General features: G+C 41.2%; 1 long non-coding RNA gene across 2 annotated transcripts; it reads right to left on the bottom strand.

The window, feature by feature from the left end:
• Positions 1–302: 302 nt before the first annotated feature.
• LOC137071996 (uncharacterized) lies at positions 303–7,611 on the bottom strand. Of its 2 annotated transcripts, XR_010904578.1 has the most exons (4): positions 7,579–7,611; positions 7,320–7,457; positions 7,020–7,136; positions 303–406 (listed from the first exon to the last, which is right to left on the bottom strand). It is a non-coding gene; the product is annotated as an uncharacterized lncRNA (long non-coding RNA). The 2 variants fall into 2 exon arrangements; XR_010904577.1 differs by lacking the exon at positions 303–406 and having other exon boundaries at positions 6,489–7,136.
• Positions 7,612–21,690: the final 14,079 nt, after the last annotated feature.

Raw genomic sequence — 21,690 nt, 5'->3', positions numbered from 1 at the left:
TGTTAAACACCTCTGATTTGGCTTTATACCATTTTAATTTAAATTTAATTTAAGTTCATTTTAATAAACAATGCGTAAGCTCTCAAGCTTCAGTACATTTATCAATGAGCATAAACAGCACATATGCACCAGTGTTACCTCACTGCATTTTTTTCAGCTTTGCAGCTCCCCAACCATTAAACCTAGATTAAAAATAAAAATAAAAAGTTGGATAACCTCATAGCTCGAGCCCAAACAGTGTGGCAAAGGCATTTAGGGCAGGGATCCATGACCACAATCTCCGTCTAGTATGACAGCCACATCCACAACATCATCTGGGAAGGCACTATCATGTCTGATGTCCTCACTCATGGTCAAGATGCCCTACATTAACCCCATGAACAATGTCTCTCTCATCATCATCTGGCTGGAAAAAAATGAGACACAGATACAAATTTTAAGTGGTGCTGTCGTAAAATATTTATTCAAACATACATTAAATACTAAAGAACAGCAATACAATAACTATGCAATATAGTAAATATACTTTTTCTAGCTGACAGAATATTTTTTCTGAGGTAAATGTGACATGACATTGCTTAAAAGCTATTTATTGACGTTTATTAACGTTTGCGCAGTTGAAACACTGCGATTACATGAGACAATACAGATTTCATACATTGTACTGTATCTTTAAACATATTCTCTGATGTTCATACATGTTTATTTCATGCTGTATCTACTAGTAAAGTGCAATATTCAAATGCAAAAAAGCAACAAAAACAACATTTAAAACCACTGTCATATTAAAGGGTTAGTTCACCCAAAAGTAAGAATTAGCCCATGATTTACTCACCCTCAAGCCATCCTAGGTGTATTACATTCTTGTTTCAGACGAATACAATCACAGGGCTTGACATTAAGCATGTTCATGTGCTTGTCCTTCGGACAAGTAAATCGTTCATTCACTTGGCCAAATAAAAAATGTGCTTGTCCGGAAAAAAGTTCGATATTTTTTTGTTTTTCCGTGTGTGCGTTGTAAATATAATTTATTCTGAAGCAATATTCTCCCCAGTGTTCAATCAGCTTTGACATATTTAAATATGCATATTTGTGATTTAAAAAAAATTATTGAATCATTTGAAATGTATGATATTTTTACCTTTTATAAAGGGGATTTTCCCCCTAATCTTATTAAATAAAGGCTCTGCTTCAGGTTTCATTCTATATTGTTAAATTTGATCAATACATTAAATTAAAATAAGACAATATAAGGGCTGTTACCAATCAAATAAAATAATTTACACTGAAAAATCACAACTACATTAAATAATGTTTTGAGATTTGTAGTTTTGAGAGTGTAGTTAGAATAGACAAATACAAATGTTAGAAAGTATGTTTAAACATGAAACTAAACCTCCAGTAGGTGGCAGCAGGTGGCCGTCTTAATGAGTGAGCCATTGAGTCGTTCATTCAAACGATTTATTCAAACACTGAATCGTTCAGTTGCTGTGAGACGCGTTACGGTTCTGCTGTGAACGATTTTCGCTGCTGAAATAGAACAAACACACTCAATATTGGATCTAAAATGTAAGTGACTAAGTGAATGTTAATGTAATGTTTATGGAACCGTCATATGAAATCAGAGTCACTTTCTGTCGTGATTGTCAGAGGTGGGACAAAGTCATTGTTATGCAAGTCACAAGTAAGTCTCAAGTCTTTGCCCTCGAGTCCCGAGTCAAGTCGAGTCAAAGATGAGTCAAGTCTCGAGTCGAGTCAGAAGTCAAAGCCAACAAGTCTCAAGTCGAGTCCAAGTCCTACCATTTTAGTTTCGAGTCACTTCAAGTCATCTTACCACAGAAAGAAAAATTATACAAATCATGTATGTCTGTAAGATTTATATTTATTTAAACCTCTTTTTATACAATGACATTAAGCAAATACAGTAAAAAAACAGAAAATGTACATTTTCACAGAAAATGCTTGCATTTCAACAGCATATTGCACTAGAACAATGCACAGCGGCTTCAGTCCTGTATTGTGTTGATCTCATATTGTTTAGCTTATTTTTGGTTTAATTTGGTTTACTTTAATAATTTAATTTATTCAATTATTTTGTTTTGCTATACTTTTTATGCCAGCTTGCCATGGGCCCCCTAGCATCCCCTCGTGGCACCCAGGGGTCCCTGTCCCCACTTTGAAAACCACTGCTATGAAGCATATGACTTCAGTTTCTGGAGGGAAAGGGCTTTCTTATGACTTTTAAAGCAGTGAAAATATTCTTAATATTGCATACACTGAAACTGAAATATTATCGTATACCGTAGTGTATAATAGACAATGAATATTGACACAACAACATTGATATGAGTAAAGAGTAGTTTCAAATACAACATGTGAGGCTATAAGGGATTTTCTGACATCTGTTTCATATTCTTCTCAGGTATAAGAATACCTAGAGGGGTGGGGGGCCCAATATTATTATATTATTTATTATCATCAGTATAATTTATGATCAATAATTAATCAATAAATGAGCCTGCAACATTTTAAATTGAAATCTTGTGGAGTTTAAAAAGCAAATACAGATGGGATTTTACAAAATTTGCAATAAAGAGAAAAAGTGACGTGAAGGATTATGGTAACTCCAGTCGGAGTTATTGCACACATATAAGGAGCAGTGGTGAACATGCACACTATACACCGTAAAAAGGATAAGCCCTGCATCTCAGTGTGCAATCTGCTCTAAATAGTATTGAAAATTACTAATGTCACATAGCTACTATTTAGGATTATTATGCACTTTTTTACAGTCTATGATTGGGAGTTGGTGCCCAGGAAAACACTGAGAGCGCTGCAATATAGAGACATGTTTATAATAATATACATTCGAACCATACCTACGGTTATTATTAGTAGCCTATACTTTTTATTATTATTTATTTTTATAATAGCCAAATAATAATAGTCATAATAAATAGCCTACATTATAAAAATATTTTTAAGATTAAATTAGGTGGCTTACCTCCCTGTTTCCTCTCCATCTCTGTATATCTTTGCATAGATTTACGTCTATGAACTATCGTTACATTTATAACATCACATCACATGCCAGCACGTTGAACGCCATTTTTCTTCAAAGAGGGGAAGGAGGCGGGATGTATGAGGACGAATGAATACAGCACTTGTATCGTTGCACTATGGCTATTAGCTGTGAGAAGACAGTGTCAGGCAATGTATTTGGACAAAACAGCGACCATAAATGTAAAGAAACGAAGTTGCTTGTCATATTTTCCTAACAAGCAACCACATTTTTTCAAATAGGCCTAAAAAACGGCGACCCGCAACTCGAGATTTTTTACCGCGACGCCGACTTGCCAAAAAAAGAAGCCCAAAGTCACGTGTTATACGCGGACTTGGTAGCTATGGATACTGTCGAATCAAACCAACTTGGGACTACGGTGATTGGATGTCGTGACTCGTGCTGGAAGCGCGCGTGCTCTCTGCATGCATACAGGTGCAGCTTTTTTTCACTGAGAGCAGCGCGGCCGTGTGAAAGAAAAATGGCCAAAAAGTAGCAAGTCTTCTCGAGTCATGAGGCTCAAGTCCAAGTGAAGTCACAAGTCATTGATGTTAAAGTCCAAGTCGAGTTGCAAGTCTTTGTACATTTTGTCGAGTCGAGTCCAAAGTCATCAAATTCATGACTCGAGTCTGACTCGAGTCCAAGTCACATGACTCGAGTCCACACCTCTGGTGATTGTATTCAGGAAACAGCTTAAATGGCTCTAGTGTTGTAATTTCTCCTCGAGAGGCTGCACGAGTGTCAACAGCGCAAACTTGTTATCGTCATTTCATCATATATTATTATCTACTATCGATCGCCACTTACACTAAATTAATGCAATCATTCTTGCATTTTGGTGATTCGCTAACGTTAGTTTATTTTTTGTTTTAATCAGGCCCTTGTAGCCTAGAAATCTAGACGCACCCTAGCGGCAGCAAATTTAATTTGCCCGCAAGTGTGGTCTAGCAACTCTCAATTCCTATCTGAGCTGTTTTCCTCAGAATCTGGACGACCCAATCACATCGTGTAGGTAGGCTATAGAGTCGGCGGGCGGGGCCATAATGACGACGGCCGAGTTGCGTTTGCGTGCTTCTAGTAACACAGAAACTGGCGAACAGCGGCGATCTTTCGAATCAGCTCTGCCCGCGCCTCCGGAAGACTTGGAGTTAAGCTTTCCTCTGAGAAAAGAACAAAGAGCGGCACTGAAGTCATTCTTAAAAAGGGAAGATGTGTTCGGAGTTTAGCCGACCGGAGACGGCGAATGTTTAATCAGACAGCGAGCTCCCCTTCACCGTCGTTGCTCCGGTGGGGACGTGCAGAGGGAGTTTGAAAGACAACCGTTTATCCCGCCCCTCGGACTGAGCCCTGTCTATGGTGAGTTTCCAGACCAAACATCTTGATGTGGGTCTGGCTTGTCAGGCTAAGGCCCTTGTCCTTTGGGCAAGTAAAATTCTCTTTCACTTGTCCCTGACAAGCGTTAATGTCGAGCCCTGAATCAGTTATATTAAAAAAAGTTCTGGCTAATCCAAAAATTATAAATGGCAGTGAATGGCTGCCCAAATTTTAAAGCCCAGAAAAAAAGTGCATCTATCCCAGGGCTCGACATTAACGCTTGTGGATTTTTCGAAGGGACAAGTGAAAGAGAATTTTACTTGCCCGATGGACCTGATTAAAACAAAAAATAGCTAGCGAATCACCAAAATGCAAGAATGATTGCATTAATTTAGTGTAAGTGGTGATTGATAGTGGATAATAATATATAATGAACTGATGATAACAAGGTCGCGCTGTTGACACTTGTGCAGCCTCTAGAGAAGACATTACAACACTTGACCTGTTTTCCTGAATACCACCATGACTGAAAATGACACTGACTTCATATGACAGTTCATAGCAAAACAATTAATTAACATTCACTTAAATTAACATTCCCTTAAAGTCACTTACATTTAAGAAGCAATATTTAATGTTTTGTTCTATTTCAGCAGTGAAAATCATTCACAGCAGAACCGCAACACGTCACAGCAACATGTGTGTTACTGAACGATTCAGCGTTTGAATGAATCGTTTGAATGAACGACTCAATGACTCACTCATTAAAACGGCCACCTGCTACCACCTACTAGAGGTTTGGTTTGATGTTTAAACATTATTGGTCTATCCAAAAATACAAATTTCAAAACATTATTTAATGCAAATTAAAATTTTCAGTGTAAATTATTTAATGTGATTGGTAACAGCCCTTATAGTGTCTTATTTTAAATAATGTATAGATCAAATTTTACAATATAAAATGAAACCTGAAGCATAGCCTATATTTAATAAGATTAGAGGGGAAATGCCCTTTATATAAGGTAAAAAATAATAATTAAAAAATTCACAAATATGCAGATTTAAATATGTCAAAGCTGATTGAATACTGGTCAGCATATTGCTTCAGAATAAATTATATTTAAAACACACACACACACACACACACACACACACACACACACACACACACACACACACACACACACACACACACACACACAAAATATCAAACTTTTTTCCGGACAAGCACATGAACATGCTTAAAGGGTTACTTCAGCGATTAGCATATGGCTTTGTATCAGTAGAAACCCTGGAGTATATTCAAATTATTGTGCTTTCCCCCCTCATATCTCCCTGAGAGGAGAGATTTATGCATTTTATTTCTGGAAAAATTCCTCCTATGATGCAAATTGACGATTTTTGCATCATAGGAGGAATGTTTGCCCAGAGGCTAAAGACTACAGCCAGCAGAGGGAGCCATTTCCGCATGTTTTGAATCCGCGCAGGGGGATGGGCGATAACACTCAGCTTGCAGGGAGAGCTCAGCTTGCAGCTACAGGATCATTTAAAAGGAGCTATGGTGAGCAATGTAAGTCTTTTAACTTCTCAAATTAATTTCTATGAAAGTTAAGCTTGCGAAGGCATGAACTGAAACGCGCCAGACTGAACTCGGGTTGTGAATGTATGCCGTGAGTGTAGTCGCGATTACCTCAGCTCTCATCACTTGTGCAGTTAGTGCTCAGTGCTGTGATACTCTCGCGGTGACTCACTCATTATATTGAGCAGACACGTTCAGTTTTTAATTGTAGTGTCTTCTCTAACTCAGTCACAGTAATGAAGTTGGTGGCATTGGGAATGGCCTCACAGGGCAGCGAACATTCTGGGAATTGTAGTCTTTCATCCCCATGGGACAAAAATACATTTTCTGTCTTTTCTCAGTCTAGAAGACACCAAATTCAAAAATAATTTCACATTTCTACTGCATCGATGACCCAGTTTAAATACAGATTCATCTTCCCAGCGCTGAAGTACCCCTTTAATGTCAAGCCCTGTATCCATTATAAAAATAATACAGAAGGCTCCGGGGGGTTAATAAAGGCTTCTGGCGGACCACCTTCAACTTACGAAATAAGTGTAATGCCTCTCGAAGTTCAAAAGGTTTACGCCACGTCCGACGTCATCGTCGCGGCAATTACGTTTTTTTTAACACCATGTCCGATGCCGTCGCTGCGCCAGTTGCGTTTTTCTTCCCTTCTACGTCCGACGACATCGCCGTGCCAGTTACACTTTTTCCGTAACTTTAATACGGAAGGCCGTCCCGCCAGAAGCTACATATTTTACATTATAATTTGTTAAATATGGATTTTTTTTTTTTTACACAAACCCATCGATTCACATCAGAATGTCTTTATTAACCCCCCTGGAGCCATGTGGATTACTTTTACAATGGATGGATGCACTTTTTTCTGGGCTTAAAAATTTGGACTGCCATTCACTGCCATTTATAATGCTTTAGATTTTTTTTAAAATATAACTCCGATTGTATTCGTCTGGAATACACCTAGTATGGCTTGAGGGTGAGTAAATCATGAGGTAATTTTCCTTTTTGGGTGAACTTACCCTTTAATAGTTATTTATTTTACCTGTATCGATTCAAACTCACATTTAATAATTTTCAAGGAGTTTCATGAAACTTATCTGTATCTGATGGCGATCTGAGAGAGAGACCATGCAGTGAAGCGAGATGTAGTTTCATCCGATCCGTAAACCAGTTCAGTTTCTTGTCAAGGAGCAATAGATAAAAACATTAAAAAAATAAAATAAAATAAAAAACATTTTATAGGCTTATTGACAACATGTTGCAATGTTTACACTGTACAATGACTCAATGTGATTTAATTAGGGCTAACTACTTCAAATTTCACAATTTGATATTATTTAAATACATAAAGTTAATATTTACCAGAAATTGCAGCAAATATAGTGAAACTGCTGTCCACCTCCAACCATTCGAACAAATAGACGGCGCGAGTTGTTGAGAGCTCCATGAACCCCGCGAGGTAAAAGCGTGTAACGTTAGGAACTCTGTATTTCAACGGCTCTGGGAGCACAACACACACACGCGCACACCCACACACACACACACACACACACAAATATAATTATAAAACAATATAATGTCATAAATGCACTTTGTAGATGAGGTTAAACACGTAACTTACTTTGTGTTATCTTGGTTAAAAGTAAACTCCATGTCTCAGGGCTCTACGCTAACTTTTTTTCGTGAGGAGCACTTGTGCTCCTAATTAAAAAAATTTAGGAGCACAGTCAACAATTTAGGAGTACTTTCTAATCCATCAAACGCATTCCAATTATAACTTTCCCATTACAGGAAGATATGTGTCCCTTTAAATTAATGTCCAGGGGCATTTTTACCATTATAAGACCAATGTTTTCTAATCTTATTAAATGTATGCATCATCTGTCAATTTCTTGAAATTAAAATAGAAAAGTTTTTTTTTAAAATGTTAATTTAAACAATAAATTCAGTTAGAACAATTAAGACTGTTTCCAATCAAATGAGATATGCATCAAAAGATCCAGTTTTGCACTGCAGAGCTCTATCTGAAGTGGGATTTAGACACATTTACATGTGTAAATAATGTTGTATGAATGTTTTGAATCTAAGTTTTTTAATTTAGAAATATGTACAAAATAAACTTTAAAAGATTAATATTTTAAATAAAAAGTCCATGCAAAGTATAAATATATTTTAAAAAAACGCCAGTAGGTGGCGGGAATTCATTCAGTCAATAGTTCAAAACACGGGTTCATTTGAATCGAATCGCTTGGAGATGCGAATTAGTTCTGGACTGTTGTGGCTTTGATTTTCACTAAATAGACAGTGTTGTGGCTGAAATGTTGTTACCTAATATCAACTTGTTTATTGGACTTTTGATTTCTTTGATCTACTTTTTGATTCAGGATAAGACAAAAACACGGTTTGGAAAAAAAATCTTCATGATATACTCGCTCATTATATAAGTTACATTTAGTAATTTTTTTAAACAGCATGTGTGATAAAGATTAATCTCAAGAACTCAAGGGCTTTCTAAATGTATTATTAATACATTATTTTTTATGGCATTTTGCCCCAAGCATCCGTTCATTTCTGAGCTTGTTTATGATAATCCAAATGTGGTATTTCCAGTTAATTTTGATTTGGCTGTAAATCATCAATGCGAGGCGTCTGGTAGCTAAAGTGCGTGTGGCTGCCTCTTCAGACCCGTTTCACCTTGTAAACAAACGTTGTTTGAAGTGTAGTCCATCCGTCGCACACTTTTTTTGCACTTCTTCTGCTGACTGAGGCCATGAAAAGCAGTTGATTGCACTAGGAAACGTAGCCTAACAGTTTCTCAGTGTTGATGCACTTCGGGAGTTGTAGTTTTTATTCTGATTGTATTACACACATCCATTCATGAGAATCGATCGGGTCACTCGCACCGGTGCGCCAAAATATTTTTTCACAGTCGCACACAGTAATTTTCAGGCGTAAATGTGCCCAAAATGGGCGCTATGTAGAGCCCTGTGTTTGCACTGCACGGTGAGTCATGTCCCCTGAGAGAAAAGTTTTGGCTCTTTTAAACGCGCACAGCATATAAGTTACATATTGGTATAAATCAATAAATTATGAAAAACAAATGGTAAATGAGATAAAACACTTACTTTATAATATTTCCCTGTAAAAAAGTTCTCTCGCCTCAGTCGCCTGTTTCTATCCTCCGCTCTGCACCGCGAGTCAAAGAAGATATCTCTAAGTTTAGGTGCGCACGGACACACACACACACACACATACCATCCTACCACAATATAATGTTATAAACTTCATACTGTTAATGAGATAAAACACTATGCCGGTGTAAACACTACTCATTTGCTCAGCATTGCGATTGAATGGAAATGGCGTCTGGTCTGTCAGTCGGTGGGGGAGGGGATACGGGGGCGCGCGCATACAGCACGTGCATTTCCTGGATGTACATAATTATCCTCTCCGCCAGATGGCGCTGTTTTCACTAGCCGTGTTAATACAAAAACTCTTTACTCATTGACTCCTTGAATTAAGACTTGGTTTATATGGAAAATTATATCTTGGAAAACAGTCTCGACTCATCGATCCACGAGCGCTGTTCTAAGTGAGCTGGTCGATAGGAATTAAGTTTGTGAAATTTAATAACATGGACATTTTTATTTATTTATTTTCTCTGTCGCGTTCAGTGCTTTCTTCCGGAAACAACGGACCATATGAGATTCCAAGTCACAGTTCATCACTTAGCACAGCGTTCGTGACTCGATGAGTCGAGACTGTTTTCCAAGATGGTGCCTGTCCGTGAACGCGTAAGGCACTATGTCTATAAAGTATCTTCTTATTAAACTGTTTGTACACTTACAAAGTTCTCAATGCTTCGGTTTGCATGTAGGGACCCTCATTATGCTACTGTGTTAGTGTGAGGCTATTTTGAGCCTTGTTAGTGGTATTAACTAGCGATTTAATTTCACTACCCGGTGCCCCATAGACTAGTGTTATAAGCTAATCTGTTTTTAAAGATAAAACTCTTTACATTCAATTTCCATGAAAACGCATCCCAGAGAACGATTTACTCTGTAACCATCTGTTAATTACCCCTAGGTTCATTTCTCACCGGAGTTGTCCTTTAACTTCATCTTTAAACGTCACAAACTCTGTTTTCAACTCGTTGCGGAATTCCTGTATCTGTTTACTTATACTGTTTAAACCCGCGCGCAGTGAGTCTGTAGTTTTTCCGTCACCATCTTACTCTTTTTCTTGCATGCTGTCTGTCTCTGTTCGCTTGGAGTCTTTACCTTGCTTTTCGGTCTTTCTTTTAGCTTTAGATGTGGTCCCTCCGCTCATCTCTCAACGTTCGAAGATTCACTAAAAGTATATATCGAGTTTAGCGGAGTTATTTAAACTGACTTGAGGGAGCTCACTGCTTAACCTGCCATCGTGTTTCGCTACCCAACCGGAAGTCAGAATTATTTTTTCATTTGGTGCTTTCTAGACTGAGAAAAGACAGAAAATGTATTTTTGTCTCATAGGGATGAAAGACAACAATTCCCAGAATGCTTTGCTGCCCAACGAGGTCACTCCCAAAGCCACCGCTACTGAATCACTGGATTACTTTAGGCTTGTTTGACTTTACCCAGCGATGCGCAGACCGATCGGCGGCAGACTTAAAGTAGTGCATGCCAGCTAGAAATTTTGTCCAACTTGAGCCAGCGCCGACAGCACGTGCCTGTGACGTATGTAAACAAAGTACTGCGAGAGCGATTCGAGAGCAGCCAGCTGATGCAGCTGCTGCAGATTCTCAAGGGGGACTGCAGGAGGATGCACGAGTTCTGATGACGACACAGCTGATCCACGATTGGCCGGATTCACCGCATGACAGCGATCACATGTGTTTCGTGTTTATTCTAAAACCTTATGTTACGCTAATGCTCACAAATCATTTATTATAACAGTAAAACCTCTTTTCATGTAGTCGCAATGTTATATTGTCATCTTAATCAAAGTAAAACTTATAAAAACCGTTGACAACACTTCATTGATAGTGTAGGTTTATATGTTGAACTTTAATCTTGTCCAAATAGACGCTTTATTAAGCAGTACATAAAGTATTGAATGAAAATGTCATTTGAAACATCTGTGTATTTGAGAAATATTGCATTTATTTAACTTCCGCTGTGATAAAGTTTGCAAACACAGCGCAAGCGTCACTGCGGGGGGTAGAAAGTGTCAGACTTCACGTCTCCTTTTGCAGCTCCTCCCCGCCTGCACTCGGCTACTCTCGCCGATCGCATCCATCCAGCCGCAGCCGATGTCGAACACACCTATTGTAATCTCATGGGAGAGGTGGGTATCTGTCAATTCTCCTGATAATCTTCTTTCATCTTTATCCCAATTATTGCTGTCATATCTATATTTTCACCCAAACTTGTGTGTAAAGTGTTATTTTACATTTCTGTGTGATTATTTTTTATCATTTTACTCTTTTTGAGTTATATTTTTGTCTATATATATGGAAGTGAGCACATGGTGATTAAATGTACAACACATTTATTTTATAGAAAGAAACAGGGCAATCTCACTCAAAGAGGCTGCTTCTTTCTATGTTTGACAGGTATGTTTCCAATAGTGTGAAATTTCTCATGTTCATGTTTTTCATTGTTAACCCCTTTTGATATTGTAATCTCATGGGAGCGAAAGAAACAGGGCAATCTCACTCAAAGAGGCTGCTTCTTTCTATGTTTGACAGATAAAAGATCAGTGAAATCGCGAGTGCTGTCCTGTACTTAATTAACAACAACACAACACAGAGAACAGACCAGTTACATATGTAAGAAATGTATTTCAATGAATCATAAATGGCCCTGATATGTCACTAGACATTAAGAAATCATGTTAATTATATATACTTATATCACTGACAACAGTAGTCCGGACAGGATATTGTCATTTAAAAGTTGTTGTTGCAGGCCTCAACTGATGCTGATGTTGCCATGAAGCTCCACCCTCCACCTATCTACCAATCACGAAGTCAGTAGTGTTTCTGCATCCGGGTTGCCAGCTCTGCTCTAGTTTACTTCAGTTGCAGCTACAGATGTTCCTGCTGATCCTGCAGCCTATCTGGCAACCTCGAGTCAGGGGGGAGGGAGAGAGGGGATATACCTGCAGTACCAGTTTTGGCCACACTCTTACATACACCTCCTTTAATTTCTCTGCACATGAGTCCTCACCCCAGTTTCCTTTAAGTGTACATGAAACACCACTTAAAAAAATAAATAATAATAATAATAACCTGGGTAAGGAAGAAGTTAATATTTCTTCTGCACATTTGTTGTGGGCGTAAAGTGAAGTGTTTCTGGATTATATTCATCTGGAATGCCTTGGAGTGACAAGAAAGTCGTTGCATCTTTTGCTAAAGGGACAGCCAGGGAAGGCCAGATAAATGAAAAATGCCTGGCTTGGAAGATTCCACAAGGTAAGTAAAGAAATCAACCATATTACAAAACCTCTTGTAGATGACAAAAGTGTTGTCCATTTCACCAACAATGACATTCTTTATAAAAACGATGTCCTTATTTTCCAACAGGACACAGTTGTCTCGCTCTGAGCATTCCATAACAACGTCTTCAAAGTAACACTCCTCATACTGCTTATTCACAGAAAGACTGTTGAGGAGTGGTCCATGTGTCAAAACCTTGTTTTGGAGTTGTTTGTTGTTCTGTGCTAACTTCTCTCCGACAATCGGTGAACAACCTGTTCCAGTGGTTGTGTAGGCTTGCGCAACTGTTTCTTCAGGCGCCCAAGGAAGTTTTCAAGCAATTTGCTCCCAAATTAGTACTCATTCTAAAGTGAAAGTATAATCCGTGCTGAAGCACAGGAATTCATAACGGTGCACATTCTGAATGCAGCCTCCATTCTTTGTGAAAGATAAAGATAGAAATGTGCACAGGAAACAAAAACCTTGCATACATTATATACGATCATCTCCTAATCCTGGCCAAATTACAGAGATGCCGATTTGCAGATTTCGCACAGGACTACTATTATCACCATACCTCAGTGTTTGCTGAAATATGGTCGGTAATTTGCAGGGGAATTTTTACTTTACAAATAACAGACATGGCCGATTTGCACGGGATTAATCTTAAACTCCGAGGACCCTGTACAGGGTCCGGAAGGACATCGTTATGTATTTACTTTCCATTTTAAATGTCTGTGGAGCTATGATGTCATATGTGGTACCATTTGAAAGCTTAGAGTCTCTACTTTCTGGAGATATGCATCACTTTGGCATTTGTTTTACACAAAGTAATGTATTTACACTAAATTACTCTGATGTCATTTCCACCTGGATTTGGCCTACCCTCCAATACACACATACAGTGGTCTAGGTTCAAAATGTTGGTGTAATTTCACAGGAAACCCTTTAAAGTTACATAAAACACTGCTAAAAGTGATTAACATGTAAGTATATGTTGTGTAAGCTGTTATAACCCCCCCCCCAAAAAAAAATTAGGCGCTTTTTGATTTTTTTAATATAAATTAATTTTTGAAAGTGTAACTCAGGCCCTGTGTGCTCTAGGACCCTGCAGACACTTTGGGCTGCTTCCAGCATGTATAATTAATTTAATCACACTGGAATATTGCATTTATATCACTGTATATGGTGGTGGGAGGGGGTGGTGGAATGGGGTAGAAGGGTCGGGGTAGGGGCTAAAAGGGGGGAAAAAGGGGAATCATCCCTTCAGACCCATTTGAGTAAATCTGGCATACAACATGACACAGACAAAATTCTTTTTTTCCACTATTTTCTGTAATTTAGTGGAAACAGCCCAAACTGTCTGCAAGTTCCTAGAGCACACAGGGCCTGAACACTTTCAAAAATGAATTTATGGGGGAAAAAATCAAAAAGTGCCTACTTTTTGGGGGGGTTATTACAGCTTAGACAACATATAGTTACATGTTTACCACTTTTAGCAGTGTTTTATGTAACTTCAATTGGTTTCCTGTAAAATGACACCCAAAATTTTGAATCTAGACCACTGTATGTGTGAATGAGAAGCTTTTCAAATTGGGTAGGCCAAATCCAGGTGGAAATCCCAAAAAATGGCCCTGAATGTAAGAGGTTAAGCTTAATAATTAATCTTACAGACATTCTCTGCGATTATTACAAATCACCAGCGGTCTCCATATAATACTAATCCTGTGCGAATAGGGCTTACATTATTTTAACAGTAGACCTACATTATTTTTAAGGGTTTCTCCTAAATCTGCAAGTTACAAGCTAAGTTTAGCCTTAAGATGTTTTGTGAATATGGCCCCAAGTACAATGAAGTGCTGCAGGTTATTTACCTCAACGAAATGCAGCTCTATGAGATTAATATTTATACTACTGCTCAGGGGCGTAGCCATCTTTTCAGAAGTGAGGGGGACAGAAATGATTTTTTTTTTTGGACCAATATAATTTATCGCATCTCTTGCTTTTAATTGGGCAAGAAATCAAATATACTGCTGAACAATAACCACTAATTAATATCTATAATTTTATTCTCCTATTTTTGTTGCAATTTTATGATTGGTTTATATACTAACCTACAAACACTTGTGCATTAAGACTCCATAGATTTTATGCAATGCAAAAAAAAAATATATATATATATTCTAATGTGAACCATGCTGTTCTCTATGTGAATATATAGTAAAGTGTGATTTATTCCTGTGATCAAAGCTGAATTTATCATCATTACTCCAGTCTTCAGTGTCCTATGATCCTTCACTAATCATTCTCAGATGAGGATCTGATGATCAACACACATTTATGATTAGTATCAGTTGTGCTGCTCATGGTGATGCTTAATTTTTCTGGAAACCATCTAAACATTTGTGGTAAAATTAAAAAAGAGAGAAATTAATACTTTTGTTGATCAGACATGCATTTAATTGATCACAAGTGATATTTTTAATATTACAAAAGATAATAATTTATTTAATGAATGCAAATAAATGCTGTCCATTGAACTTTTTATTCATTAAGGAATCCTGAAAAATAACATGTAGGCTATCATGGTTTCCACAACATTTTTAAGCAGCACAACTGTTTTCAACACAGATAATAATCATAAATGTTTCTTGATTATGAAATCCTCATATGAGAGTGATTAGTGAAGGATCATGTGACACTGAAGACTGGAGTAATGATGATAAATTCAGCTTTGATCACAGGAATAAATTACTATATATTCACATAGGAAAAAAGCTGTTTTAATTTGTAATAATATTTCAAAATATTACTTTTTGAACTATTTTTGATTACATAAATGCAGCCGTGGTGAGCAGAAGATACTAAACATTAAAAGCTGCATTATTCATATGATAGGCTATACTTTATTGTCAATAAATCGCCTACATTGAGATGACTTGAAAAACACACATAAAGCATATATTGTCGCAATCGTCTGATTGTCGTCGTCACGTTTCATTCATTACTCATAACGATTGTTTTGCAGCTCCAGCGTGACAGGGGTATTACTTCTACGAATCCGCTTTTGGACTTTCTGTGAGAGAGCGCCCTCCTCATATTTAGATGCGAATAAAATGACAGGTAATGCATAGATAATTTTTTGTCTCTGAATTTAAATCTTGATGTATTCACATTGGTTTCTATGTTTCTAACATTGCCTGTGACCTCAAGAAGCGCGCTATCAACCCAGATTAAAGAAAGCTGTTTTTAGCGTCCCTGTTACCTTGCCCGCCCCCGCGCAGGTAACGCCGGTTCGGATCCCGCTCGGAGCGGGTCGACTAGGATCGGTGAGAACCAGTAAAAGTGCGGGGGACAAAAATACATTTTATTAAAAGTGAGGGGGACACGTCCCCCGCGTCCCCCGCGTAATCTACGCCCATGCTACTGTTACACACATCATGTGTACGCCCAGCCCAAGTGCGTTATTTGTACAATCTAATGTTATTTCCTTTTTCCCTAGCTTCGGATTGGTTAAGCCCGGCAAGTTTAAGGTTACCGGCAAGGTTAAGCCGGAAATACGGATTGTGCTTGCTCTCGCTGCCAGCCGCCGACGCCACAAGCCATTTCTGTCACGTCTTTTACTTTCTAGTTATACTTTTGGTGAGTGTCTTAACAGTTGATGCTGCCGTTTACAATTAAAATGTGAAATCTTGTTTCATAAAACATTTTCATAAAACATTGTATGCTACTGAATGCAGCTGCTCAGCCATAGAAACCCATTCCATCAAGCTCTCTACACACTGTTCTTGAGCTAATCTGAAGGCCACTATGTGATTTTACATGGCCTAGCACTTCGTGGCTGAGTTCTTTTTGTTCCCAATTGCTTCCACTGTTATAATACTACTAACAGGGAATATTTAGTAGTGAGGAAATTTCACGAATGGATTTATTGCACTGGTGGCAACCTATCACAGTACAACGCTTGAATTCACTGAGCAACCCATTCTTTCACAAATGTTTGTAGAAGCAGTTTGCATGCCAAGGTGCTTTGTGTTATATACCTGGGCAACCGAGGAGCTGTGCATTTCCCCATAGGTGGATCTCAAACACAAGATAATGAAAGAGGACAATAGGTTACTACTTAATTTTTGATGGTGTTGGGTAATGGTCAGTGAAGAATGGTGATCTACATTCCTCTGGTCGATCTTGACATCGTGGTTGTCAATGATGTATCCTAGAAATTGGACTGAGGTGGTATGGAACTCACACTTCTCCAACTTGAGATACAGGTGATGCTCACAAAGTTTTTGGAGGACTTGGGGTACATGCTCTTTGTGCTCTCTCATGTCTCAAGAGCAGATGAGGATGTCATCTATGTAGACAATGATGCACTTGTTCAGGAACTCGCGGAAGGCTTCGTTCAAATAGTTCTGGAAGACGGAAGGTGAGTTGGACAACCCATACGGCATCACCCGGTACTCGTAGTGCCAGGAAAGGGTGATGAAGTCAGTCTTCCACTCGTCACCCTTCCGGATGCGAATGAGGTTATAGGCTCTCCTTAAATCAAGTTTGGAGAAGATGGTGGCACCTCGGAGTTGCTCAAGGGCCGCAGGGACCAGAGGAAGAGGATAACTGAATTTAACGGTTTGGGAGTTGAGATGACGATAATCAATACACGGCAGCAAGACTCTGTCCTTTTTTACCACGAAGAAGAAGCTTGAAGTGGCAGGGGAGGTATATGGTCGTATGAACCCTTGTTGTAGCGCTTTGCGCACGTACTCCTCCATGGCCTTTTGCTCCGGGATGGACAGTGGATAGATGCAGCCTTTGGGTAAGGTAGCCCCAGGTGAGGTGGAAGTTTGGTAGCTAACCGCTTACTGAAGACATTTTGGAACGCCCAGTAAGCGGGAGGGATGGTTACGTTAACGTGGGTGTCAGGGCTTTCCACAAATGTAGACTGCACTGGAAGCTGTTGGTAGACTGGAGAAGATTTGGGTTTGACTTTGATTGGACGAATGATACAGTTCTGGAAGCAGTTCTCACCCCATTTGAGGATCTCACCAGAGGACCAGTGAATGTGGGGTTGATGCAGGTTTAACCATAGGCATCCCAGGATGATGTCAGCAGTTGACTCCTCCAGCACCATGAATGTGATGGTCTCCTCATGCAGTTGACCGATGCAGAGAGTAAGTGTGGGGGAGAAATGGAGGACACAACCTCTGCCCAGCCGCTTTCCCTGTATCGCAGTGATCTTGAGGTTGACTTGGCAGCGTTGGCGATGTGCATTCAGTCTCTGGAATGTTTGCTGACTGATGAAGTTCCCAGCCAAACCGGAGTCGATGAGGGCTTATGCTGAAATGGAGGAGTGAGAATTTTTAACACACCAGGGTCTTATTAAGATGAGCAGTATAAGGAGGGAACTGAATTGTACTCACCGCTGGGCGTGGAGGTTGCACCGGACAGGTGGAAATCCTGTGTCCATCAGATGGTGTCCGAAAGTTGGGTTTGCTGGTCAGTTTGTGTATAAATGTATGTTTTTTACCAATATGTTCCACTTCTGATGTCATTTATAGCGAGAAATTGCTAATGTATTAATTAAATATGTGTTTAGTTCTCACCAAAGCTCTCTCCATTTTGCTGTAGATCATTAAACTGTTACACTACCTTAGAAGTCTGTCCGAAATTAGTTTCATGAGGTGCCATCATGCACAAAATGTTGTCTAACAAGTCATTGTCTGATAAGGCAGCAAGGCAACGCAAGTGGGGCTTCCCTGCCGGGTACATTCCCTTGAGCACCCACTCCTCTATCGCATCACAAGCATGCTGAGCCTCTGTTCTTGGGGGGTTCAGGTTTTCTCATGAGAGCATGACCACGTCAGTGTGTTGTTTCGTCTTGCCTTTTTCATAGAGGCTTGAGCATTCAGCACGCCGTGTGCCGTTCTGATTGCCACGTTCACTGTCTCACATGCCTGCTGGTAGCTTAAAGATGAATTGCTGGTCCTAAATAAAAAAAAGGGGACTTAGCGTTTCATTTTGGGCTCTGGCAGAGGACAGATATCAATTGCTGCATCGGAAAGAGGGAAATATGGAACACCAAAAGGGCCCAAATTTGTATAATTGTTTTCCCTCTCTCACGACCCTCTGTCCTGCATGCACGGGGGTGGTCCTGACCCAGGGGTTATGCAGGAACTGCGTGCGGTGTTGGACCTCGCTCTCGGGGCGACGAAAGTCACACACTCCCTGGGTCAGGCGATGTCCACACTAGTGGTCCAAGAACATCACAGGGGGCTAAACCTGGCAGATATGCATGAGCCTGACAAAGTTTGGTTCTTCAACGCCCCTGTCTGTCAGGCTGGCCTCCTCAGCGTCGCCATCGAGAACTTCAACCAGCAGTTCTTGGTGGCCCAGAGGCAAACGGAGACGCTTCACCAGTAGCTTCTTTCCTTCTTGCTCAGGTCTTGTGGTCAGAGATTGAAGGTCCTACTGGCGAAGGATGCGGTCTAGCCGGTTTCTCCATACAATACGAAGTCGGGGTGTTACAGCCCCTACTTCATTGTACCCATATCAGTACAAAGTCCTGCCCTTCGGGGCTGTCCCTGTCGCCTCGGGTCTTCACGAAAGTCGCAGAGGCAGCCATTGTTCCGCTTAGTTGAGGATGTGAATGCCGCATTCTCTATCTCGAGGACTGGCTCATACTCGCCCAGTCTCGGGAACAGTTGTGCGAACACAGGGACATGGTGCTCAGTCACCTCAGCCTGTTGGGCCTTCAGGTTAACCGAGAAAAGAGCAAACTCTGTCTTACGCAGAGGATCTCGTACTTTGGTATGGAGCTGGATTTGGCCAGCCAGGCTGCGCGCCTCACAGAGAAGCGAGTCCAGTCGGTGTTGAACTGCTTGAATTTGTTCAAAGGCAGGACAGCTGTCCCACTGAAATCTTTTCAGAGGCTCCTGGGGCATATGGCATCTGCAGCCAAGGTGACACCGCTCGGATTGCTTCATATGAGACCGCTTCAGCACTGGCTTCATGGCTGAGTCCCAAGGTGGGCGTGGCGGAGCAGCCAGTACTGGGTCCCAGTGACTCCTTACTGCTGCCAAACTTTCAGCCCGTGGTCCAACACTTCGTTTCTCCGGGCTAGGGTTCCCTTAGAACAAGTGTTCAGGAATGCTGTGCTTTTCATGGATGCCTCTGCCACAGGCTGGGGGCCACGTACAATGGGCATGCAGTATTAGGTCTGTGGATGGGACCTCAATTACATTGGCATATCAATTTCCTCGAGTTGTTAGCAGTACACTTGGCACTGCGCCGCCTCAAGGGGCTGCTACGTGTCAAGCATGCACTGGTCCATACGGACAGCACTGCGGCCGTTTCGTACATCAACCGTCAGGGAGGTTCCATGTTCCAACTCGCCCTCCTCCTTTGGAGTCTGAAGCAGCTGTGGTCGCTTCGGGCCATTCACTTCCCAGGTGCGCTCAAACGGAAAGCCAACGAGCTGTCACGGCAGCCGACACCTCCAGGAGAGTGGCGAATCTATTATACTATTCACTACTCTATTGTATGGTACTATTCCCTGACTGGGGGCAGCCTCAGCACGGATGCACTGGCGCACAGCTGGACCTGGGACACAAGTGTGCGTTTCCCCCAGTGAGCCTTCTTGCACAGACCCTGTGCAAAGTCAGGGAGGACGAGGAGCAGGTCTTGTTAGTTGCACCCTATTGGCCCAACTGGACCTGGTTCCCAGAACTAACTCTCCTCGCGACAGCCCCTCCATGTCCTATCCCCCCGAGGAAGGACTTTCTTTCTCAGGGACAGGGCACTCAATGGCACCCATGTCCAGCCCACTGGAAACTCCATGTCTGGTCCCTGGACAGGACGTGAAGGTAGTGGTAGACACCATCTCTTCTGCTAGAGCCTCTACGCTTTAAAGTGGAACCTATTCTTTGAATGGTACTCTTCCCACTGGGAAGACCCCCGAAGGTGTTCGGTAAGTGTTGTGCTATCATTCCTGCAAGGTGGGTTGGAGCGAAGGCTGTCTCCCTTCATCCTCAAAGTGTACGTCGCAACAATAGGGGCATATCATGAAGCAGTTGAAGGTAAGTCCTTAGCGGCGCACAACCTAATCATCAGGTTCCTCAGAGGTGCGAGGAGGCTGAATCCTCCTCGTCCAAACTCGATACACTCTTGGGACTTGACTCTAGTGCTCAGAGCACTTCAGAGCCCTTCGGAGCCCTCCCCTTGAGCCTTTGCAGTCGGTAGAGCTTTAAATCCTGTCAATAAAGACAGTGCTCTTGACGGCATTGGCCTCCATCAAGAGGGTAGGGGACCTGCATGCACTTTCGGTCAATGAATCGGGCCTAGAATTTGGGCCGGCCAACTCTCACATCATCCTGAGACCCCGGCCTGGATAGGTGCCCAAGGTTCCTTCCAGTCCCTTTCAGGACCAGGTGGTGAACCTGCAAGCACTCCTTTCTGAGGAGGCAGTCCGAGCCCTGCATTTATGTCCTGCCCGCGCTCTGCGCACTTACATAGATCGGATGCTAAGCTTTCGGACCTCAGAGCAACTCTTCATCTGTTACGGAGGCCAGCAGAAGGGAAAGGCTGTCTCCAACCAGAGGTTAGCCCACTGGATAGTGGATGCTATCATCTTGAATTACCAGTCCAAGACGTGCTTTGCCCGTTCGGGTTGCGTGCACACTCAACAAGGAGTGTGGCTTCTTCCTGGGCGCTGGCTCAAGGTGCCTTGCTAACAGATATATGTAGAGCTGCGGGCTGGGCGACACCTAACACATTCGCTAGATTATATAGCCTCTATGTAGAGCCGGTATCTTCCTGCATTCTTGCCCCCAGTGGCCAGTAGCGCTAAGTGCCCATTCTAAGTGTCGGCTTGCAACGCACTATCGCTCTCTGGGTCGGATACGTGCATCTATTTTATCCAGTGGTGTTCCCCGGAAACGGCTAACCCTGTCGAGCTCTTCCGTCACCCATTTGGTGTCAGACATTGTGGCCATCTGATGCCAGGTCTGCCCCCATATGCTTGTGGAATGTGTTTGTAGGCTGGGTTACATATGTAGCGGTTCCCTCACGGGACCAATATGTGTATTCTTCCACGGTACCAGCTACCCTACTCGGCTAGCCCCGTGTCTTTCCCTTGACAGAGCCCACTCTGTTGTCTCTGGGCGTGTTCTTTCTCCCATGGAACCAGGTTGGAACCATCCCAGAAACTGCCATATGTTGCACAACCCAGCAAGGTTAGTCCTTATGTGTATTCCGCCACCAATCCTTCCCTGAAGGACG

The sequence above is a fragment of the Pseudorasbora parva genome, chromosome 3, assembly GCF_024679245.1.
Source record: "Pseudorasbora parva isolate DD20220531a chromosome 3, ASM2467924v1, whole genome shotgun sequence".
Taxonomy (NCBI): domain Eukaryota; kingdom Metazoa; phylum Chordata; class Actinopteri; order Cypriniformes; family Gobionidae; genus Pseudorasbora; species Pseudorasbora parva.
The sequence above is the reverse complement of the archived record's forward strand: the minus strand, read 5'-3'. Positions and strand labels throughout refer to the sequence as shown.